At 46.1% G+C, this 24,736-nt stretch overlaps 1 pseudogene; it reads right to left on the bottom strand.

The window, feature by feature from the left end:
* The window catches only part of LOC121838301, a 51,266-nt pseudogene that overhangs the window by 9,271 nt on the left and 17,259 nt on the right, over window positions 1–24,736 (bottom strand).

The following is a 24,736-nucleotide window of genomic DNA, read 5'->3' as shown; positions in this document are numbered from 1 at the left end:
CCAAACAAAGATCAAGTGAGGAACAAAATTCCTGTACTCGGAAATTCAAGGGCCTTACGATGCTTGGCCTATTCTGGAAGAGGCGGCAATATCTAGATTTTTGGAGGGAGTTGTAGGTTGGATGATTACAGTTCGCAAGTATCTTGTAGTGGTATGTTAAGCTTAGATGTTGGCGTCTTTTCTCGAGTGACATCTCATTTGATTCAGCATACAGGCTGAGGACGGGGGACGTCCGAAAAGCACCCGTTGCGAGTCGCAGTCCAAGGTGATGGACTGGATCCAACATCTTGAGCGCGGACGGTCGTGCAGAACCGTAAACTGCATGGAGCCCCATAGTCGAGACGGGATCGAACAAGAGCGTTGTACAGCCGTAGAAGGCATTTCCTGTCAGATCCCCAAGTTTTATGGGCTAAGACTTCCAAAATATTCACAGTTTTGAGACATTTTTCTTTGAGTGACTTCAGGTGAGAAATGAAATTGAGATTTTTGTCAAAGGTAACACCTAAGAACTTGTGCTCTTTCCTGACAGGGATGCAGGTTCCTTGCAGTTTTAAGGATGGATCCAGTGATAGACCACGGTGTAGAGAAAATGGGACACAGACGCTTTTCTCGGGAGAAAACTTAAAACCATTTTGGTCCGCCCACTTAGCAAGCTTATTTATGGCCAGCTGTAGCTGGCGCTCACAGCTCGAGAGATTGCACGACGATGCTGAGATCTGGATATCGTCAACATAAAGTGAGTATGTAATGGACGGTGGCAAAACCTGAGCGAGAGAATTCATTTTGATAACAAAAAGTGTAACACTCAGGATACCTCCCTGGGGAACCCCGTTTTCCTGAACGAATGGATCCGACAAAACAGTTCCTAATCTAACCTGAAACGTCCTGTCCGTCAAAAAATCTTTTATGCACTGCAGCATACGGCCACGAATTCCATAGCCATAAAGGTCTTGGAGGATGCCATATCTCCATGCTGTATCGTAGGCCTTTTCCAAGTAAAAAAGATCGATACACAATTCTGCCTATTCACGAATGCTTCACGTATGGCCGTTTCTAGGCGCACCAAATGATCCAAAGTGGATCGTCCTCGGCGGAACCCGCACTGATTGTTATCCAAAATACTTTCCTTTTCTAGAACATACACCAGCCGCCTGTTAATCAATCTTTCGTATGTTTTCCCAAGGCAGCTGGTCAAAGGGATCGGACGGTAACTAGAAGGCAGAGATGGATCCTTACCCGGCTTCAAGAGATGGATAATGTGTGCCCGTTTCCAAGCCGCTGGAAAGCTAGCCCTTTTCCACAATGAATTGAAGAAATTAAGAAGGGATTTAAGAGATTCTGGAGAGAGATTACGCAGCATTTCGTAATGCAGTCCATCGGGTCCAGGAGCAGAGAGTTTTTTTATATCAAGGGCACTCTTTAGCTCGTACTGTGTGAAGGGCTGATTATAAGGTGCAGCGTTTGATCCCGTTGTGACTATATTATGTTGCTCTGCACGTCGTTTAAACAACTTGAAGGAATCTGAATAACTAGAGGAGCTGGACACCGAACAGAAGTACTTCCCAAGAATGTTGGCCGTATCTTTCAGTGATGCACATGGAGGGTTGAAAACGGGAATCGTGAACCCCCTGTAGTCCCCTTTGATTCTCTTGAATCTGTCCCAGACCTCCTTAGCAGTTACAAAGCTGCTTAGAGACGACACATATTTAATCCAGGTTTTCCGTTTCGATCGCTTACGGGTCCACCGGGCTTTAGCTTTTCGTTTTTTAAACTCAACCAGGTTTATTGAGGTGGGATACCGCCTGAACTTGCCCCATGCCTTATTTTGCTCCGTGCGCGTAATCGCACACTCCTTATTCCACCAAGGTTTGCACTTACGAGGCAGATTACCGGTAGTTTGGGGAATTGACTGCTGAGCGGCATTTATTATCTGCTCTGTCACATACAATGTGGCTTCATCCGCAGTCATGGAGGAAAGCAGGGATGTATCCAGCGTGGAGCTTAACTTAAAAAGAGACCAATCGGCCTTGTCCAACTTCCACCGAGGCATTCGTTTTAACAGAGTGGGAAGACAAATGTCGCTCTCTAAAGTAATAGGAAAGTGGTCACTCCCAAAAGGGTTATTAAGAACCTGCCAAGAAAAACAAGGCAGTAATGAAGGTGACGCAATAGATAAATCAATAGATGTAAATGAATTGTGAGCTGAACTAAAGAATGTAGGCTCCCTCTTATTAAAAAGACATATTTGAGATGATAGTAAAAACTGCTCAATTACTCTGCCTCGAGAATCGAGACGAGTACTGCCCCACATAGGATGATGGGCATCAAAATCACCTAAAACTAAAAAGGGTTGAGGGAGTTGTCCCACGAGTCCTTGGAGCTCAGAGAGATGCAGGGGAACATTTGGAGGCAAATAAATAGAAACTACTGTTATAAGACGGTCTAAAAGAACACGTACCGCTACGGCCTCCAGTGGGGTGCACAGTGGGACCTCGGAGCAGGCAACCCCGCTCTGCACAATCACTGCCACGCCCCCAGAATTGGAATTAAAACGATCTTTACGAAAAACTTGATGACGCCTTAAAATCTGTGTATGATGAGCTTGGAGATGGGTTTCTTGTAATGCGAGGGCAATAGACCGAAGATCATCCATAAAATAGTTAACGTCATCAATATTAGGTAAAAGACCACGACAGTTCCACTGCATAAAATGTAAATTCTTCATTTATCTAAAAAGGTGAAATGTAAAATTAAAAAGAGAGAGGCAATGAAAAATTGAGAGTATTAAATTAATGGTTATTTGGGAGGGACCACTGGCTTTTTCCCTTTGGATTTCAAAGTCTGCCACTCCATGTCATCCTGGTCGGATGCAAAAGTGGGTGACTCGGAGGTATCATCCATCGCCTCCACTTCTGAAGGCGAGTCTTTACCTGAAGGTTTTGGCTGGTTCGTTGCACGGGTTGGCTTGCCCCGGCCACGGCCAGCCGAAGAGGCACCGGAGGTGCTGGGCAGAGTGTCTTTCAACTCTGCCTCCTCCGGCCCCTTGGGTACTGGGGGAGCGGCACGAGGGTTGTGCCGCTCTTTCGAAGAGGAGGTCCTCTCTGAGGAGGTTGGGCGGGAGTTTCGCCCCCTCTCCCCAAAAGAGGACCGCGATGTGCGAACAGGTACGGCATTTGCCGGCCTGTCTGGAACCAGCGAAGCAGCCTGTGCACTACCTCCAGGAGGAGGGGGGCACTGCTGCCCCAGCTGGAGGGTTGGGGCCTTGAGGGCTGCCTCCAGAACCTCAGGCGAGACCTGGGTAGCCCTCGATTCCGAACGTGGCGCAAGACCCCTGCGCGCCACGTCGGCGTAGGATCCCTTCGACATAAAGGAATACCGTTTCTTAGCTTCGATATAACTGATGTTTTCTTTGACTTTGATAGCAATGATTCCTTTTTCTTGTTTCCAGATGGGACAGCCACGATAATAAGTGGGGTGTGGTCCATTGCAATTAATGCAGTGGGCAGCATTCTCACAAATGTCAGAGAAGTGATCTTGACTGCCACACTTCGCACATGTTTCCTTCCCTCGACAGCTGCGTGTTCCGTGGCCAAAATGCTGGCAACGGAAGCACCGCTGGGGGTTGGGGACGTAAGGGCGGATGTGGCAGTTCAGGTATCCAGCCTTGATTGTTTCTGGTAGTGTATGCCTCTCAAAAGTAAGTATGACATGTTTTGAAGGGACTTCTTCACCATCTTTTCTAAACATAATGCGTTTTACTGCAACGACACCGGCACCTTGGAGTCCCTCGAGGAGTTCTTCCTCACTAGTGAGCAAGAAGTCGTCCTCGGAGAGGACTCCGCGGATGGTGTTAAGTGTGTGGTGAGGGCTCACCGACACTTTCACTTCAAGGATGGTGTTCAGCTTGAGAATTGCTTCGCTTTGCTTTTTGTTGTTTACTTCCACTAGGAGGTCTCCAGAGTGGAGTTTTTTAGCCTTGTAGGAAAACCCTACAAGCTGTTCAAGTACTTTGGCTACAACAAATGGTGATAGCTTTGACACGGGTTTTTGTTCATCAAGAGAATGAACAACGAAAAACTTTGTAAAACTTTCTATTTCAGATTCTTTTTCGATGGTCTTGTGTTCAGGACAGCGCCTTTTAAGGGCGTGCCCCGAACGGGGTTTGGAAGAGAGGGGCGCCATAAGAGGGCAAGGAGTGTTCGGAATCTGTGGCGCGCCGCCCACCACGGAGCCCAACAAGGGAATAGGTAACACCCCATAACAGATATGGCTTTGCTGGAAGCATTACTCTATTAGCGCTACCCAGAAACTATAACCAGGTGTGGATCCGGACGAGAGTATCTGTCACCACCCAAGGTTAGCCCTTGCTGCCAAAGGAGTTGAAAAAGGAAAGAAGAGAAATGAGGAGAGTGAAAAGTATGAGAAGATAAGGGCGAAAGAAGGGAGGGGATAGTAGAAGTGGCAACTGACTAAATCATCCTGGTCGGGCCAAGCCAGGACACCCGTCTACGGGAAGCGGGGGCCGAAGTGGTGTATTAACTCGCCCGGGGGGCCCCGAAGGGTCCAAACCTACCCCGGGCTCGGCTCAACCACCAGGATGCCCTTTTCCCTGGACACGGGAAAGCCACGCACAGCCAGACGTGGGCGGGCGAACCCGCATGGCTCGGGGTCCGTGGAGACGTCACTCTCCAAACACCTGTTTTCACAGGTGCCCCCTGCGGATGTAAAAAAAAAAAAAAATGGTGACAGTTGTGTTGCTTGATGGGGTTCTGCGAAGGGTCTAGTGTGTCATACGTATAGGAAGTGTCCTGCTATACAACAATGCATCCATACTATTAAACTAGATGCTCAGGGGTGTGTTTGTTTTTGCACTCAACAAGTTGCAGCAATAATTATTTCTTATTAGTGTAATATTTATTTTCGGTAGCTGGGCCTGGTTTGTGCTCATTAATGTCCGTGTGCTTTTATGTTATCACGTGTGTAGCTTTAAGTATCCTTTCTGCAAGGCCTACAGAAGCCCTTGGAGGGAATAAATTAATAAACAACATTTTCACATCACTGGAGTTGGTTTTCGGACGCGCCACATGTTCAGGAGAAGTGGAACGAGTGCAGTCCAATGCAACCAGTCTGCCAGTCTGGTATGTCCCATTAATTAATATTGAGGGGTCAGAGATGCAGGTGTCCTCAAAAGGTCCAGCACATGCCGTGAACATAATTCTTTGTGTAGAGACTCTGAAGGTGTAAAGGCGAGCGGAAATATATTTATCTGGTTAGTGTATCAGATATGTTTATTTCCACTTGATTGCATAATTATTGATTCTTAGAAAATGGTTCCATAATGAGTTCTTTCTGCGACAGTCTCGTGTCAGACGTCCAGTCGTAGTACCTGTGCTCCTTGCTGTCAGATGACGCTTCTGGCACGTCGGTTTTCAGCTTGGTCGATTGGCAGCTTTGACCGGCAGATGCCGTCTTGTAATCATACGTCGTGTGCGACCACCGACATTTGATGCACTGAAGCTGCAGAGCTGGCTTCTAATTCGCAAATTTTCCTGGTAGTTCTCTGCGTCAATGCAGCAAGCTCGGGCATGTAGTGCTTCGTGGCAGTGCCTTTTGCTGTAGTGTTGACCTGATGGCTGGCAAAGGGCAAAAGTGTTTGTTTGCTATCCAAGCCATTTCACTTCCATTTCGTAATGACGATTTTTTTCTGCATCCCGCGACCACTGCAACTTGTGCAAGACTCGTGTGGCAAAGTGAAGTCGGGTGATGCTTGGTGTCCACTTTTGAAAACAACCAACCATTCTATTTCTTCAAGTCACTCAGCAGCATTCTCCGTTAAAGATGAAAATTGTGTGCTTCATTGCATGGACACAGATAAATGGTGTCGGCAAATTATTAGGTATTGTCCTTGGACAACAAGCAACACCAAATCAACTGTCCTTGCATTGCCGCTCACCTGCTTTGTCGTGCTTACCTCCCGTCGAGGTGATGGGGATCAGGAGCTCCAGGGTAATGTCAGCACCAGGGGCAAAGGTCGCCGAAGAAAATCCTCAATGTCCCGCGGACGCTCCCCGAAACGTGGTCGAAGGTCGTTTGGCACAAACTCTTGCAGGCCAATTTATTGGTACCGGCACCTCCAGTAGACATGGTTGGCCTCGTGCAGTGGTAGCAGAGTGCTGTTCGGTCAACCATTCGCAGCACCTCCGTTTTCCAAGGTGTACTTTTTTTAGCAAGAATCTACACTGGTTCTTTCCGATGTTGGGAATGCTTCGGCGCTGGGGTGTCTCGTTGAATTGTCATTGAATATTAACTGGTGGTGGACGTCGTGACTTTGTGGCATAAGTCGCACTCGGTTCGTCAGATGCCTCTTTGCTTGAAAAAGTTTTCACTTGAAATGCCTGTCAAACTTGTTCCGAAACAATCTCAGTAATCAAAATAAAAGCTAGGCAACTGATGGCAGAAAGTAGCTTCCTGATCTCCTCCCGGACAACAATATGGATGATGTTACGGATGCCTGGGAGTCTGGCGTCAAAGTTGCAGCTGGATGACTCGAGTGTCGAGACGCTGGGGAGTTGTTGATAGTGACAGGCTCGGCCTGCACTGTACATTCAATGTTGGAAGTCTCGGTGATCCGAAACCTTCGACTGTTGTCGTGGGGTTGCGAACAAGGCTGCCGAAGGTGCTGTCCCTAACCTGAGAGGCTTGGGATTCTTATCTTCTCATCTTCTGTAGCACCAGGGTTGGCGTGGGTGCTCGATCAGGCGCAAAACATCCTCCACGAAGGCAGTGAGGCTCTAGTTGAGGCCGGTGCCTGGACAGAATCAGGAATTCGGCTCTCTCTCATCAATGTTGGCTGATGAACATACACTTCAGCTCGATCTTGCAAACTTCCCACGACGTTGAGGAGGATTCGTGGTTCTCAAACAAGTGTCCTACTGTTTCTTCCACGAAAAGTATAGGTTCTGCAGGAGCTGGTTGTCTGTCCACCCACTGTGCAGCAACAAGGTCATATTGTTCAATCCAGCCCTCGACATCTTCATATACCATGCGTGAAAGGGCGTCGGAGTGTGAGGTGTGATGGACATACAAACAATGGTGGGAGTGGACGCGGTTCACTGATACAGGTTTGTCATTGTTGGCTTAGTCAGCTTCGGATTTTTCTGGCAAAAGACCGAATTCCGGTGGTTCCTTCTGGTAGCAGCGACCGACTCTGATTTCAGGTTCTTCGTGGTGTATTTTCGAGGTTCGTCCTTGTGGTACTTGCTCGTCTTGCGGTCTTTCTGCTGGGCTCGGGATAGTTATTGGTTCATGGCTCGCCAAGGGTTTAAGACTCAGCAGAGTCCGCCACCCGTGTCCCATTATCGGGCAACTCGGCTGAGGAGGCGCCAAGGTGCACACAGAGTGAAGGGCTATGGGTAAAGTACCCAGCACCTCCACCAGAACATACAATGACAGCTGAGCATGGCCTGGAACTCTCCAGAAGTGTAAATATTGATAGACGATAAGACTGGAGCAAGCACCCGTGACAATATAACAAAACTGACAGAAGAGAGACTACCCTGACCGCTAAAGAAGCTGCATTGCTTTAGTAGCATTCTGTCCGAATAAATTCTCTTCCTTGGGGTTTGGCGACTACAGTGGGCGAAATGAACTGAAATGGATGTGGGACCACTTTTCTGGTAATGAGCCGCTGGAGACTTGTCGCAAAGCGGCGTGGACTGGGTAGGTAAAACGCGCAATGAGATGCCCATACGGCTTGCAATTCGCGTAACGAGTGTTGATGAAACTTGTGTCGACGAAGCTTGCAACAGACTAGCGGAATCAATACCAACTGCAACACCTGTGCTCCGTGAAGGTGCACTTCTACGCCAGAACAATTTAGTAGGCAGCACAGCATCACCTAAAGCACGGCACAAGAACTACCAGCTTGAAGGCAGCTCTTCAGTATGCCGCACACCTTTGCTCCGTGAAAGTGCACGTCTACGCCGGAACAATTTGGGAAGCAGCACAGCATCATTTAGCATGGCACGGCAACTACCAGCTTCAAGGCAGCTCTCCGGTGCGCCGCACAACCAAAGTGAGCCTTCGGTCATTGGAACAAAGCGGCACCGCAATTGCCCACTGCCAAGCTGGACTCACGCAATTTCCGTCGCTAAACTGTGTGTCCAAATATATTGCACACGCTTCACCGCAGACCTCAAAGATTCCGATGGTCAACCAGAGCACAGAAACGTCGCCTTAAATTTTATCCTAGCGGTATCCGAATCAATCCGAGGTCCAAGCAACTTAGGACAGATTCTTCCTCCTCGGTCACCAGCGAAATGCACACCGTTCCTCCATGTTTTCACGCTATACCTACGTCAGACACCACGCTGAACTCTGAAGTCGCTTTCGACCCGCCTCATATGACAGCTTCCGCGTCTGAAATCAACTCGCCGAGACGAACGACAACAACCAAAGAATACGACAAGCTCCAACCCAGCTGGGAACAGCCGCTGCATGGGCGCTGCCATCTTTCCTGTGACGTCACATATTTGGTTTGGTCATGTGACGAGTGGTCACATTTGCGTACAATGGCAGCCGCCTGATGGGGGTCACTTTCGAGTGCAGACCGGAACCGCGGTTTATCGCTCTAAGCCCCTCTACCTCGTTGGGTGCGACACATCTCGGGCCTGAAACAGATTGACGTTGTCAATGTCACCATATTGGCCGTGTCACAGAGCAGACATGCTATTTTCTCGACACCTGAGGCACTTGTAGCTGCCGTATTACACCCTTGGCCAGAGCCCCTTTGTCAGTTTATGCCTTGCTGCAGCATAAACTGACAAAGCAGCCTTCGCTCATATTGTGAGTACGCCCAAGTATTCAAAACGGCCGTCCAAACAAAACAAAATCTTGCTCACTACATACGCTCTGGAAGCTGTACTTTTTATGTGATCCGAGGCAAGAGAAATACGTATCTGTTTAGACTGCGCCTTAGCGCAAAAACACGACACGCTTCACTGCCCAGATCCCAGCAAAGGAATAAATGAAAAACAACCAAAAAATCTTGGGGACAAATGCCAGAGTAGGAGAGAGGACAACACAATGAAAAGAAATGCAAAAACTGAGGAGGGGGCTAGGTAGATAGTCCTATAATCTGTTATTATGCGATTGCCCCATTTTGGTGTGCAAACAAAGGCGTCCCGGCGCAGCTCATTTTATCTTTGAAATTGCACCTACTCCGTGCCCACGACCGAGGTGCACTGCACACTGTTTCGGGGCAGTTCCGGTGCAAGTTGATCAGAGATGCTAGGAGATGTTGAGTACAATCGCAAACAGTACGAGCTGGAGTTGGCGGATCGTGTGGCCGTCGATACATGCTGAGCAAGCTCGAGGCCGATAAAACTGTGGAGTGGAAAGGGGGCTGCGAGAATGTGCGCTTTCACAGGTGTGCACATCCTCGCAGCTTCCCCCCTCCGCTATACTGTTTCATCGCCCTCCAATCAGTGCAGAATCTATCGAAGGCCACGCGCTCAAGCATTCGTGCCCATACTCTTCAGGATAGTAAAAGACAGAAAGGAGTCATAAGAGAGAGTAGCAAATACGCTCCATAAAACAAATTTGCAATAAACCAGAATACTACTAACGCATTTTAAATATAGTATCTTGAGAAGGGTATTTGAGATAGGCACAAGCCTGAGTGAAACGTTTGTTGCAACTTAAAGGGGCCCACCAACAATTTTTTGACCGGTTTGAAGTTCACGCTGAAACGGAGCTCCATGAAAGCAGGAACACCAAGGAAAAAAAAAAATACTGAAAAAATCCGCAATATTTTGCGAGTTATTAGCAAATTAAATATATCAGAAAACAACTTTAAATAAGCAAAACATTGCGCTTCATGACGTAAAATGAAACAGTTTAGCGATTGGAGCAAAGCGGTTGGCCAATTGGACGTGAGTTTGGTTAATAGCCTGTTGGCCCGGTCGGCTCGTCGGCCATTAGGCCTAGCTGAAACCATCGTAGCTTTGGGATCGGGTTGACATCATCGATGAATTTACCAGGCTTATCGGATTTGGAGTGCGCATCTGGGCGTCGCACCGTACGAGGACACTCCACGCAAGCGCCGCGACGCGTCTCTGCCTCAGTCCGCTTCGACAGCCTTGGAAGACTCGTCTCCCGCAATTCTGCCACCGGAGCCACCTCGGCAAGTAGGAGGTACAAACTGATGACCGTTCCCCCTGGGCACGATATAAGCTGGGTACCGTCGCCGCACTTGACTCGAACAGTCTGTAACCGCACTAAAAGAAAATAAGGGTTCCCCTGACTCCTCTTACTGTTTTTAGTTCACCGGGACCGGGGGCGCAGAAGTGAAAATATGATGCGCGTTGTCTGCACGAATCCCTTATCGTCTGCTCGCAATGGTACGTCGCGGATGCCGCTGGGAGGCGCGCATGAGCGACAAGGCGTTGTTTTCGCCCTTTTTGAACTTTACTTTGCAACTTTATTAGCTCTATAAAAATAACTTGTTAGAGAACTAATGACGGTTAACGTGTGATATACTTTATTTCGCTTCAAAATTCCTGGGACGGCTGTCGCCAATCACGAAACCCAGAGAATGTGACGTATAGTGAAAGGAAGCGCTATTATGCGCGCGCATTCGGCACCTCGCAGCGCCACCGTCGGAGGAGGTGTTCCCGATTGTCAAATTAAAATATGATGCGCTAATATCTTCAAACTCTTTCGTTGTCCACTGGGTTTCCAGGACCACTAGCGTGTAGAAACCGCAAAAAAAAGTAGACGCTCAAATACTGTTTGAGGGCCCCGTTAAGGTAAGGCGAGGGTAAGACAGGGCAGGGAGAAGGAAGCAGACGGAATGCTGGAGAAGAGAGGGGGAAACCTCCTCCTCTCTTTCGCATTCCGTCTGCTTCCTCCTCCCCGGCCCGTCTCACCCTCGGCTTACTTACTTGAGCTGTAACGAACTGTAACCGTACCAGTACTGATACTAAGCATACTCTTGAATATTTGTGCCATAACCTCGAACTTAATGCTACACCCTTTGTAAAACGACTAGTGTGTACTGCTCTTACAAGATACAAGTTAGAATATGCCTCATCTACATGGTCTCCATGGCAGTCACACCTAACAAACCACGTAGAATCCGTACAGAACAGAGCCCTTCGTTTCATTTATAATAAGTACTCAACATATACCAGCCTATCAGGATTACACCAATAGGCTAACCTTCATTCACATTCCTTTTGTTGCCAAGTGTCACGCCCCTCTTTTATATATTATTTTATTTTCGTACGAACTCAAGTGTGATTTTTTCAATAAGCGCCTTCGCTGTGCAGAGGAGTCCGATCTGTGCATCTTTGATTTTAAAATTAGGAGAGTCTAGTGAAAAGCTTTAATCAAATGAATTTAAGATTATGCGACTCTAGTGAAAAGCTTTAAATCAACACAAGCGTGACAGGGACTGTTCGCGCTCAAAGGTTGAGTGGCGGCTCGTTGATCCTTTCATTTCAGGGAGATCTGCCACAGCAAAGATACCCAGTCAATTATAAAGCACTACAGCACATCTGGAAGCCAGTGGATGCAGAAAACATAAAAAAAAACTGATCTATTTGCAGAACAAAAAAAAAAACGGCAGTGATGTTGCCCTTTAAAAGCAAGGCAACACTACCCGAACTGGAAGTGTCCGTTGCTCCCTATCACGGCGGCTGGAAGTGGTCCAAAAACCACTTATCCACCGTGTGCGGAGGTAAACAAAACCAAATAATGGCGGAGCTTCCGGGGGAAATATGTTACTTTCGGTTGGCTATTGTTTTTGCTTGTTTTTGAGGACACGGAGTAAGTAGCGAGTAGTTAAAGTTTCACCGTTGAGTGCCAACGGTGGTACCTCCTAAAATTTTATTATACGGGATCGACATGCCTTCTTGATCCCTTGGAGTCATGAGCACGTTACCAGTGAAAAGTAGAAGCGTTACAGTTACAGTTACTGCGAAAACGGTAATGCCATTACTTTTTCGTTACAAAAAAAAATTTAACGCGAGAAATCAGAAACAAAAACAATGTTATTTATTTTATTATTCTAAATTGAGAAGAAATATAAACTGAGAAATTTAAAAGAATTTAAACCTGAAGGGTGTTTCTTTGTTGCGTTATTCCCCGTTTCAGCATTTTGATGTGCATAATATATTTGCGAATAATTACTATAACTTATAATAAACTGTTTTTCAAAATTGTCATCGGCCCACGTCAGTAAACCTTTTCATTTATTTTTCACTCCAAAACAAATGAGGACACATAGGAAGCAGGCCTAAACATAGCAGGTCAAGCGCTTCGAAAGGATATCGGGAAAAAGGAGACAAAGTGAGGCATTCTGGTGCTCTGCGAGTGTACGATAACCACTGCGAGTCTGTGTCCGAAACGCCAACTGTGAACACTTGGACAACAGCGCCGCTAGTGCGCCCTTAGAAGCGACGCCGCATACAGCAGCCCCAAATCTCCGTGCATTGCAGCAAGAACAGAAAACCACTGACAAAGTGAAATCGGTATACGGTGCCAGCAGAGGGGACTGTAGCACCATATTATGGGACATGCCTTAAAACAAACACATATTTTCTGTACGATCCTTGAGATTTCTTAACATGTTCACTTAACTCTTTATTTGTGTTCCACGCAAACTAGAAGAATGGATGGCTAAAAGTAGGGATTCGAACCGGTCACCATTGCAGTTCGGTTCGGGTTCGGATTCAGTAGTTTTGCATCTTGTTCCAGTTGGGATCTGGATCAGTGATGCTTCTTCTCTACCACGGAACAAACGAGCCAACAGCCGTCAACTTGTTGTTTTTGTGTTGATCTTTACGTTCGCTTTCTCCTTCCTCGAGAAATATTGCTTAGCAAGAAGAAAAGGAAACACACCAACACACACAACGAATAGATATTAAGCCTCTCAGAGTTTCACCTTGCGACGTACCGCGATGAATGCTACGAGCTACACGAGTCAATGCATAGATTGTAACTTGCCTCGTGACATTGCAGCCCCCCTTGACGTGCAGCCCAACCGGAAGGGCACGCGACACCCTCCAAGCTGTGAATTGGTTCCGGTGGCTCTAAGCGTTGCTTGCGGTCCATCGAAATGTGAAACAAAGCTTTGAACTGTAGCCTCCACGCCGACTCACTGAGGCCAATTCATGCTGCACATAGACGTGCACAATACACTTTTTAAATGTATTATAATGAAGCTGTCTCCATGTTGTCACTGCCGTTTGTTTAGTTCTCCTCGAAGGAGCATGCGCCAATGAGACAATCAAGCCGTCCGTCACCCTCAGTGCAATGATGCTGTAGTAACTTTCCTTGCGCCATGAGCACGTAGGCTCTAAATGAAAACCGACACAGCTCGCATAAGAACCGAACCCATTCCATTCCTACCCCATTACAGGCAAAAGACATAATTCCATTGCCATTCCATTCCCTCCAGTGCTGCTGCCATTCCATTCCTATTCCATTCCAGAGTAGCGAAAGCGCGGAATCATTCCGTATTCATTCCAACTCCAAAGTGGCAACTCCGCAACACTGCTAGACACTGCCAATGTCACCTGTTAATGAGAGAGGTTGAGATGAAAAACTTACCACGATTTGAGGACTGGATCGGTTCCATTCAAATCGCTGTCTGCGGTCAGGTTCGTAAGTAGGCTCGTAAGATCACGAAGGATGCTCGGGACCATTTGAGATGACTAGGACGAAATGCAAAGGGCAATGACATGAATTAAGAAGAAAGTGAGCACACCCTACAAGCATATCAAGCTAGCAAGACAACTATGAAGATAACACAAATGAGACACACCCAGAACTTTTATTTCAAGATAACAATGATGAAAGGATGAGAAAATGGAATGCTTGTGTTCCTAGCAATGCGGAGAGCAAGTTCGTCTCCTTCTTGAGCAGGGGTTTCAGTGACGTCAGAACGCCAAACTCTGATTGGCTCCGATAGGAAGGATGGTGGGTAGACCTCAAAGCAGCTTGCATTGAGGACTACCCCTTATCCCTCCATCAGAGCCAATCAGAACTCGGCACTCTTAGAGCAGCGTAACCCCTTTGCAAGGAGCAGACAAACGTGTGCTCTACATAGGCGGTAGCTTCTGTTTCCCGACATGAAGTTAGAAAGTGTGCTAACACAATCAGTTTTCTTCTCTTTCTCTGCCATATTGCCAGCACAATAAGGTCCAATCAATAAAGTGGTTAAGACTCAAAAAAGAGGAAATCTGAGATGACTATGCCGCTGGAATGCACCTGTTTTCCCCGTAATTTTGCTAAATTTGTTTTGTAAAAAGCGGTTTAGTTTTGTGGAAATATTCGATCGAACAGTGGGACCTTCGGATCCACCTGTTCAGGAAGGCTGCCATGTACTTCTTCACACGAAACATTCCAGGCGTTGCTAATTGCTTAACATAGCAAACATTAAGATGCCGGCCGTTTCTGCGGATGCTTTAACAAATCCCTTCAAATAGAGTGTTTGAAAAAATTAGACTCTTTTCGAGAAAAAAAAACTGCCAGTCACAGTGGATGTCTGGATTACGAAAACACACTAATTATTGAGATAATTACCTAAAATATACTAATAAACTTTAATTTCTGGAAACAGACATATGGTTTCATATGCTTACATGAAACCAACCCGTGGCTGGCAGTTTGCTCCCAAAAAGAATTTCTCATTATCTCAATGAAAGTATTTGATGCGAATTTTCAAAGTATTCACAGAAACAGCCGGTATGGTCTGCGACAGAGCGATAAACTTAGGAGGAACCATGGGTGTACCAACCGGGGGGGCAAGAGCCGCACTCGCTCCCCCAGCTCTCAGACTGGGGGGGCAAGGCATGTGTTTTGCCCCCCTGAAACAGCCCCCCCTGGGCAGGGCAAAGACTGCCCGGCAGCGCCCAAAAGATATCAAGGGCACCGCCCCCCGACCCCTTGGGGCGGGGGGGGGGGGGGGGGGGAGAGGGGGGAAAGCAGTGCCTGGTTTGCCCCCCCCAGTCAAAAACAAGTTGGTATGCCACTGGAGGAAGCTGAATCAACATCACTGCACCAGGCCTCACACCAGAAGAGGAGAAAAGAGGGATGATGCAGCGCACACGTAAGCACTGAACGTACGGCCCGATTGTCGCAGCTACTGACTGTGGAATTACAGATTGCTCGCACGTGACATCATTGCACCCTGCTGGCAATCCCCCCGCTGGAACTTGCCGAGAAAAACAAATTTGGTTGTGTGAAATGAGTACTGCGAAAGGTATTGGCTCAGCAGCAAGGCTATTCGCTCTTTGGGCATCAAAAAATTCGTACAGGCTCGTTACTAGTGACGTAAAAGTATTTTGCAAGACTATTGCGCTATAGCTATTTCTTAAACTTTTTTTGACACCTTAAATTTTAGGGAAAACAGGCGAAGGTACTGTGGCTAAATTCAAAAGACTTAAAGCATATGTGCGCGGCTGCAAATATTTTGCTGTTTACCCCACAAGGTAAAAAGCAATTTTTTTTTTCCAAAAGGTTTGAAACGTCACGGGTAGGACAGACTGGGACAGACCGCGCAGATCTTGGATCCCTGGACCTCATGCCTCATGCTCCGTATGGGGCAAAGCCTGTTTCACGCGTTGTGTTTATTTGGTGAAGTGACATTTGTAGTAGGACATTTTACCGAAGTTTGAAACCATAGCACGCACAGTCGTGCTAACAAACTCTTTTGGTGCCAAGGTGTTGAAGCGCAGGGATGGTGGTGTGCTGTTCTCTGCCCGGTACAAAAAGCTGGATGATGAAAATAGAATATAGAGCCCTTCACCTTACTACAACATCTGCCACGATGAATAGGGTGTATGTTTTATTACGATTCATTCGGACAAAATGAAACTGTGAAACGAATGTCTCATCAAATTGAAAAAAGAAAAACGAAATTCGAGAATGTCACGCGTGTGTAGTAAAAAATTAAGTGAAAATGACTCCGTGTATTCTTTTGGTTTTAATCTGTTCTGTGAGTGTTGGTCTGTTATTAGTTCTAAAAGAATTCCTTTTCTGAATTTTGTAAACAAGTAAACAAACATTTCTTCAAAATACTTGGCAGGAAGGAGCGAGGAGGGGTGGCTGGCTTGCGGAGTCGTTTCAATTAAATCTCTGCTTATACACCCGGTCGACGCGAAACGTGCGAGACACCCTGGCGATCTAAAATATTAAATCCAGCAAATCCGTGAAACTTCAGGGTCCCAAAATTAAGGTATACACCTGCTACGAATTACTACCGTTTGTGTGATTATATTTTGCGGACCCAAATGCGCATAACACGTGATGCACTTCTCAGAAAGCGGTTTTAAATTTGTAAACAATTCTTAGTAAAAATTAGATCGAACAAATGAATCAATTGCCTGAATTTCCCGGGTCATGTCCGACAATTTAACTATTTATGAAAATTTCTGCTTTTCTTTCAAGGAGAAGTCGCAATGTGACAAACTTCTTTGTCACGTATTCTACGCGGGTGGAGCTAAGCGTCAGTTGCTGACGAGCGTGTGCTCGTCAGCAACTGTCGAGTCACACTCGGATAGATGCGTCGGTATCGGCAAGTTCAATGTAGCGCAAACAATTGTGATGAAAGCATTTGCAAAGTTAACGAGACAGCACGTCATTTACTCTGGTGAGTGCAAAAGATTTTTTTCTACAGCAGCCTCCATAGATCCGAAAAAACAAGAACCAGAAAGGCTGTGAATAGCCCTGACGCACATAGTTCGATTTTTTTTTTTTTTTTTTTAAGTTAAAAGGGCAAGTTTGAGGCAATGTTATTTATTTATTTATTTGAAAATACTGTCAGCCCTCTCTTGAGGGCTATTACAGGGAGAGTATCCATCGTTGTGATGACACAAAAAAAAAGACGCAAGCATAAGAAATTGTCAATGTAGCAGACACTGCTGTTCGAACAAGCAATGACAACAATGCACAACCTTGGCCCTCTAAACAAATAAACAAATTGAACAAATTGACCCACATAATTATTACAAATTGCACACTTAAAGGACATCACTTTAAGCTCTCATTATGTTAACAGCTTTGCAATGGAATCTTCAAAGGAGGACACGGTTTCCAAATTTACAACATCACTGGGCAAGGAATTCCAAGCCTCAATAGTTTTTACAAAGAAAGACTGTTTAAAGGTATCTATTCAGCTTTTATAAGTTTGACATGTTTTTGTATGATTCAATCTACTTGATCGTTTTGAGCTGGATGGGAGAACGTATTTATTCGGGCTTAAATTTAATTTGTCGTTGATCATTAAATAAAGCAATTTCAGACGTGCGACTTCTCGCCTTATGCGCAGAGGTTCTATATTACTAGCTCTGAGCATTTCCGTTGGGGATGCTGTCTCTCTGTAGTTAGAGTGAATAAAACGCGCAGCTTGTCGCTGGACCTTTTCTAGCCTATCAATGTCTTTTTTTGTATAAGGATCCCAGACGACACTACCATATTCCAAGGTGGGCCTAACGTATGTTTTATAAGCAACCGTTTTGATCTCTTTAGTTGTATGTTTTAACTTGTGTCTCAAGAAACAAAGCTTTTTATATGCCGATGTGCAGACGGTGTCAAAATGCTTGGTCCAGGTTAGGTCTTTAGAAAACGTGACACCAAGGTACTTAAAGTGTTCGACATTACTCAATTCTATGTCTCCAATGCAGTATTTAAATGGCAAAACGCTTTGCTTCTTAGTGATATGGCAATACACGGACTTTGTGTAGTTTATTTTCATATCCCATTTGTCACACCATTCTTTAATGCGTTTAAGATATTCATTTAGTGAAGTTTGTCGATCGGTTGAATTAACAGCTGAGTAAATAATAGTCATCGGCGAAGAGCCTTATATGAATGTCTGATGGAGTGTCATGTACTATGTCATTTATATATATTAAGAACAGCAATGGCCCCAAGACAGAGCCTTGGGGCACGCCCGAGTAAACTGGAAGAAGGTTTGAGGCGTGGCCGTTAATTTCTACATACTGGCTTCTATTAGTTAGATATGACTCTATCCATCTGGTAATCGTTGAGTGAATTCCGATTGTTTTAAGCTTTAACATTAGTTTCCTGTGAGGCACGCGATCAAAGGCTTTAGAAAAGTCTATACAAATAACATCAACCTGTTGTTTATCATTAAGTGTGGATGCTATGTCATGGGTTACCTCAACCAGTTGCGTTACTGTCGAAAGTTCAGACTGGAACCCATGCTGATCGGAATAAAGCAACTTGTTAGTTTCAAGGTGATGAAATATGTTTTGCTATTATATGCTCCATGACTTTACATGCTACAGCTGTTAAAGAAATTGGCCTGTAGTTGCCTATGGCCAGTCTATCGCCCGTTTTAAAGATCGGGACAACACGTGCACACCGCCAATCAGAGGGAAGCTGGGATGACTGTAAAGAACTTACAAATAAACAATGTAAATAAAACAAAATCCATTCCGCATACCTCCTGAAATTCTTTAGAAAGATCACTCACAAAAATGTCATGCAGGTTTCTTTGATAAATAAACCATTTCTAACTGGCATAGAAGAGAACTAACATAGCCACTGCATGCTTTGACATAGTGCGTCGTCTGCTCGCATTCTACCAGATCCGTCACAGGAGGGCGCCCGCAAGGTGGCGGCACCAAAACATCTCGTCGCCAATACTCTAAGGGGGAGGGGGGCGGGGGGCATGGCACCTTTATGCTTGCGATAACTTTCATCACTTTCAGCAGCCGGAGGAAGGGGTCCTTGTACCTTGCGGGCCCATTCACCGATTGCCACCAGCACCAGTCCAAATATGTTTGCATAAGTCGATCTGCCGCCGCTCTTCCTCGAGCCGTCCTGGCGTTGCGGCCACACCAGTTGCGCATGTTTTCCAGCAGCAGGAGCTTCGCCGGCCCACACGCCCGCTCGATGGATTGCGTGTGGGCCCGTCACTGGGTTCACGAAGTTGTTTCTGTGATTCACTGTCAAATGCGTATAGTTGAGTGAGGCACCATTGTTGTCTCGGAGTGTCGGAATCCGTCGATACGCAGCCCACTCGTCCGTCACGATGGCAGTCCCTGGAGCCCCATGTTGCCGAATCTCTCGGCAGAGAGTTACCGTGTCCCGTTTGCGGATGTAGATGAGCCGCAGCTCGTACCGAAAACCCACGGTCCACTCACCCTGCCTCTGTAATTGCCGAACCTCGTTCCAGAGCCGTCCCCTTTTAGAAGGCGCCCAACGTTCGCCTTTCGACGTCCACGGAAGAGAGCCTTGCCGGCCTGGACAACCTTCCCAGGTCCTCCCAGCTTCAGCATGGCCACCCTTTCCGCCGCTAGCAGCTCCCGGACGTAGTTAAACCAGTCCGCCCGCACGTGTGCACCCATGTCGAACAGGCCATCGACGAGCTGCCGCGTTTGGCGCATGTCCAGACCATGTGATTTGGCGAAAATCAGCCAGATTATTTTGGCCTTCGCCAGTTTAACATTAGGGCGCCCCAGGCAGTCGATCCGTGCGAAGAAGGACGGGCTGGCCAGTGGCAGTCCCCGCAGTTTCGAGTTTCGTTTATGGCAAGTGCCGCACATCATCCACGGTCTTGGACCTTTGGGCGAGTTGACCATGCTCTTCGTTACGTTTCCTTTGCACCTTGCTCCGTACGTTGGGTTCTTCGCTGGCCGTCCGGTTATGGGGCCAACATTGCGGAAGTTGGGATTTGGCGAAAGCCCTTGGGTCACGCGGAAGTCCACGAGCTTCGTCGAATCTTTCGGCAATTCCACAATTTCAACCATGTTAGGGTCTCGTCTTCTTAAGGTAGCCATAATGACCGACGCGGACCTGAATGGCAAATATAAGAAAAGAGCTTGGTAAAATTACTGTTTGCCCGGAAACCTTTTGTTAAAGGGATTAACTGGCGATTTGTGCTGCTATTCTTGCCTTCACGCCCTATAGCAGATAGGTGCACGCGCTGCATGAGTGTGCAGGAGCATAAGTGCCAGTCCTTTAGCAGAACTGACGTAGATAGCGGTAACTTTTTCTCTAAGTTTGTCTGTCTTACTGCAGTTTTAAATACATAACCTGGTTAACCTAGTTGACTGTACTAACCTATTTAGTACAGTTACCTGCCGCTCAGTTTCTGAATGGCTGAAAGGGCAGCAGTGGAATACCTGTAAATTTCACGTTAACAAGCCGCAGCACGCGTAAAAACTCTAAGCACACACAAAAAAAAAAAAAAATTAAGCGACCAGAAAAGAAGGTTACCACAGACTGTTCTGTTTCCCTTCTGCCTTCTGAAATCACAAACAGTTGAACCAACATCGCCTAGTCTTAGCTTCTTAAATAAGTTCATGTGTCATGTCATACATCTGCATTAAGTACACTGGGGGCACCACATATTTCGGGAAAGGTCTATTGCCCCGTCTCAATAGGGCCTTAGTGTACCTGCGGTATCTGCAGTACATGCAGACAAAAAAAAAATTGTCGTCCAATGGCACAAGCAACGCCATTGGACCACGAGACGGCGTTACTTGTGCCAAAATCGACGGCGGCGCGCGCGCGGCGCAAACCCAGCGAAAGAGGACACTCTCGCTCGGGCAGCGAAGAAGAGCGGCCGTGCGACAGGTCCCGAGATCAACGGCACCAAAAGTACGTCGTCAAAGAGCGCGATTGTCTTCGGAGGTTCGCTATCGCCGGGATCGGCGCTTGGGCTTTCGCCTTCAAGCCGGGATAACGTAAGACACTCTGTGAATTTTTTGAAGTTATAATCTCACTGTTTTTTGCTCAAAACAGTAAAGCGAGCGCGCCCTGTGTTTACGGCTTCAAGGGATCTATTCATGGGCACCGCGAAAATAAAAACAAAGCTCGAAGAGCCGACGTTGCAAGAAGTCAAGCCACGGTCGTGAGCAGGACCTCGCGAAATTGATTTCATAGATATCGCCTAAAGCACCTATCAATTCAGACTTGAGCCAGTACCTCGTTGTTGAAGAAGTCGAGAAGTCTCCGAACGTGAAGGCGACTTCGTTGACTTTACTTTCGCAGGCGGACCGACGCTACCGACGTCTTCACTTCGAAAACATTTGTGGCGGTGCGGCCTAGGTGCGGCCAGTGCGGCCGTGCCGCCGTGCGGCGGTGCGATTTGCAAACCTAAACGAGTGGTGGATCAATGAACACAGCTGAAGCTGAAGCCTCTGAATCTGACAGCAACTCCCGCCACCTCTCTTCACCTGCGCGAAGGAACGCGCCTGCGACCAACGTTACTTTGCCTGCGACGTTCCTTTGGGAGCGACCGCCCTGATGCAAAAGGGTTTTGGTGCTACTGAATACCGCGTAGCTGCGTAACGTTCGATTGAGGCGCCTTTCGCGCCGAACGAATAAACTTGTAAATAAAAATAAACATTTTTCCCTTACTCAACTTTTGCCACCAATCAGGTAGCCTAGATCTGCCTAGTCGACACCCCCCCCCCCCCCCCCCCCCTTCCTCTTCCCCGATGTTTAGTGGAAGTCCATTCGAATTTTCGAATAATTTAAGTTAATACGCTATTCGATTTGAGCAGAACTACGATTTTCATACTTTTTCGGAGTGTTAATCGCGGCGGATTGATCGGGAGCTGCTTCTCCGCAGTGCACACGTGCTCGGTGAGAAGTGCACTCAACGGGCCTCACCCGCCGAGATTATGCGGATGTTAGGCTGCAATGTCTTAACAAACCGCGTTTTCATTTTTTTTTGTTCTTTTTTTTTTAGTGAGAAAGAACATTTGCATATAGCAGGCAGATATATAATATCCTCGAATAGGATAGCTGCGACAAATGTTCCGTTTACATGCCACAGTTCATCAATACAGTTACATTAAAATTAACTGAGCTTGGAACTGGACAAGTGGAAGGTTGGAAATACCTTCACGAGTTCAGCTGAATTTTCATTTAAGCATGGTGCATGGTAGTGAAATGCTTAGAGGAGCTATTCGAGTTGAAATTATTTGGCCAAAACCATCCTTGCTTCAAAACTTAAAATCCGCTATGTGCACATGGCCAGAAATACTGGAGACAGTATAGATTCCCTTGGAACAGCATAGCAATGACAATAAGCTTTCTTCTCACCAGAACTGGCAGTCCTTTCCTCCCCTCCCCCCCCTCTTTCAGGTCCTCTCCAGTGTTTTCTCTGCTAATCTGGAAACAGTGGCCTTGTGGGGGAAATCTTGTCCTACCATTCATAACCTGCAGCAGTCTACACTGTAGGTCAGAAGTATTGTTCACAAACCAAACTTTTTACTAAATATTGCAGTTGACCTGAAATAAACTTTGGCTAGTTTGCTGTGTGCCAGCACTTGATAACATGATGAATCTTTAAGATTAAAGTGAAATAGCCAAAGAGAAGCGGTCACCTACTGGAAGCTTCTCAAGTGGCGAGAATAAAAAATTTGTGACCTGGCAAGTGCAGAGGCAGCTGCTTTCCGTCACTGAGACAGGAGATATGGTTCCTTTTATTTGAGCTAAAGATACAAGTTCCACTGGTTAAGAGTTGAATTTGTTGTTAATTCATTTGCCAATTCTATTCGTGGCACTAATATACATTGAACTTTAGAGGGCAGAAGGACCGTCATTCATACTATGGACGATACCAAACACAAAACTTTACCTGCCTCAGACAATGAGCACGCTCAGGTTCAAAAAGAAAATGCAAAGAATATGTAGGCACCTTGGCGATAAAGTGGCCCAGGGATGCCGTGAGGATACACTCTCCCCAACGAAGACTGGTGAAGACAATAGAGATTTTATGTGCCACTGCACATCTGTCCCCTGGATCTGGTAAAAAATAGTCCCAACTATGAACTAGGACAAAATGGTCCAATTTAAATTTTGTGGAACAGGTTGCTTCATAGCATTGCTTGTCCTTGGGGGTTAGGCGATTGACTTGTTGCAAATTTAACACAGAAAATTGTTGCAGCCAGGGGCGGATTCAGAGGGGGGGGTCCGGATTTCCTGACCCCCCTCTTGAATTCTGCATGTGGAAAAAGGTTAGGGCGGGGAAACGGGAAAGGGGGGGGGGGGGGGCTGGTCTTAAGCATATGATACGCTGACCAACACCTGACCCACCCCTCAAGAAATACCTGCGCCTGTCCCTGGTTGCAGCTAGTAGTAGTGGTAATATACATGGCTTGCATGTTGGTGGTAATAATTATAATTTCTACTTGTGCTTACTGTGAAAAACAATTTCAGTGGTGCAAAGTAAACACTACAAAATATACAGGGACAGCAGCAATGCAGCCACGATAAGTGACATTTAATGCAAAGGTGCTCATACTGCCATAATAATAATCAACCATGACATGCGTGGCAGTGTGCATAGTCTCAGTATTTGGTTTACACCACGGTTTCGATGCAGTCACTGCTTACTTTTAGAAAAATATTTGCTATGCAAAGGAACACAATAGAAATATTAGTAATACTAATAATACTAATATTAATTTTACAGCGCACTTCTTCAGCCCCCGCTTTGGCGAGGCATAACCGCCCCGCTAAAATTAGCAGGAAATTGAATTGGTGTTGATGTCGTGTGACGTCAATTTTCCCACTGAATCTAGCGGAGAAACTGAATTTGTTCATGGGTGACATGACACAAAGATATGGTTTGTCATTTTCCCCGCTAAATTTAGCAGGGAAACTGAATTGGCGTTGAGGTCCCATGCGACATCAATTTCACCGCTAAATTCAGCGAGCAAACTTGACTCACTGAATTTAGAGTAAAAATTTTCCCGCTAAATTTAGCAGAAAAATTTCCACACTAAATTTACATGCTGTCACTGCTTGCTTTTAGAGAAGTATTTGCTAGGGGCAGGAAAACATTAACAATAATGGTAATATTGGTAATATTATTAATAATTTTTATTTGCAGTTTCATTTACCAACCTAGCACCGGGCAAGGCTGGATTGATGCTCTTAAAAACAAGAACATGGAGCAACAAAATATTGACAACCCAAACAGCGGAGAGAGTGATAATATCGATGCAGACATGCACACGCAACCTGAAAAAAGTATCTAAATAGTTACTTGCTTAAAAAGTAAATATGTTACTCGTTACTGACTGTAAAAAAAAAATGCATTACTTTACCTCAAAGGTAACAAGTTACATTTTTGTTATTTTAACGACCAAATACACAACTGCTTTTGTTGTACATCTCCGGCACACTGAAGAGTTGTTCTACTCACGGGCTCGAAGGAACGGCAGTGTTGTGCTTCTGGAAGGGATGCGGAATCTGGGATTCCTCTCTTTTGTTCTCCTTGCTTCTAAAGTTTGAAGTTAAAACAAGGCACCTTAAACAGCCTTGTACACGGTACTCAAAATTAATGAAATACCGTTCCTCCTTAATTGGCTTAAAAGTAACTAAGTTCTTTACTTGTTCCTATTCTAAAAAAGTAACATTCGTAAAATACAGAAGCGCTTACTTCGTCCAAGCGCCCGCCATTCATATTTCCCCAACTTGGGAGTTCTGCAAATTACACGTTAACCGCCCAATTTGACTGGACACGTTATACGTTGGCGCCCATGTCTAGATTAACCCAGTTTTCAGTGAAAGTGAAGTGGGCACTCCCCCGGTATTTTACAGTAAACATGTTACTCGTTACCGAAAGAAAGTAAATACGTAGAAGTAATTTGTTACTGGTAATGCGTTATGCACATGTCTGCAAAGATGCCAGTGCAGGGAAAATACAAAAAAAATGACGACCAAATTCTTTCTGGGGCGA

Source organism: Ixodes scapularis, unplaced genomic scaffold (assembly GCF_016920785.2).
Source record: "Ixodes scapularis isolate PalLabHiFi unplaced genomic scaffold, ASM1692078v2 PGA_scaffold6__148_contigs__length_123643588, whole genome shotgun sequence".
NCBI classification, from domain to species: Eukaryota; Metazoa; Arthropoda; class Arachnida; order Ixodida; family Ixodidae; genus Ixodes; species Ixodes scapularis.
Note: the sequence above shows the minus strand (reverse complement) of the source record. Positions and strands in the feature narration are given on the sequence as shown.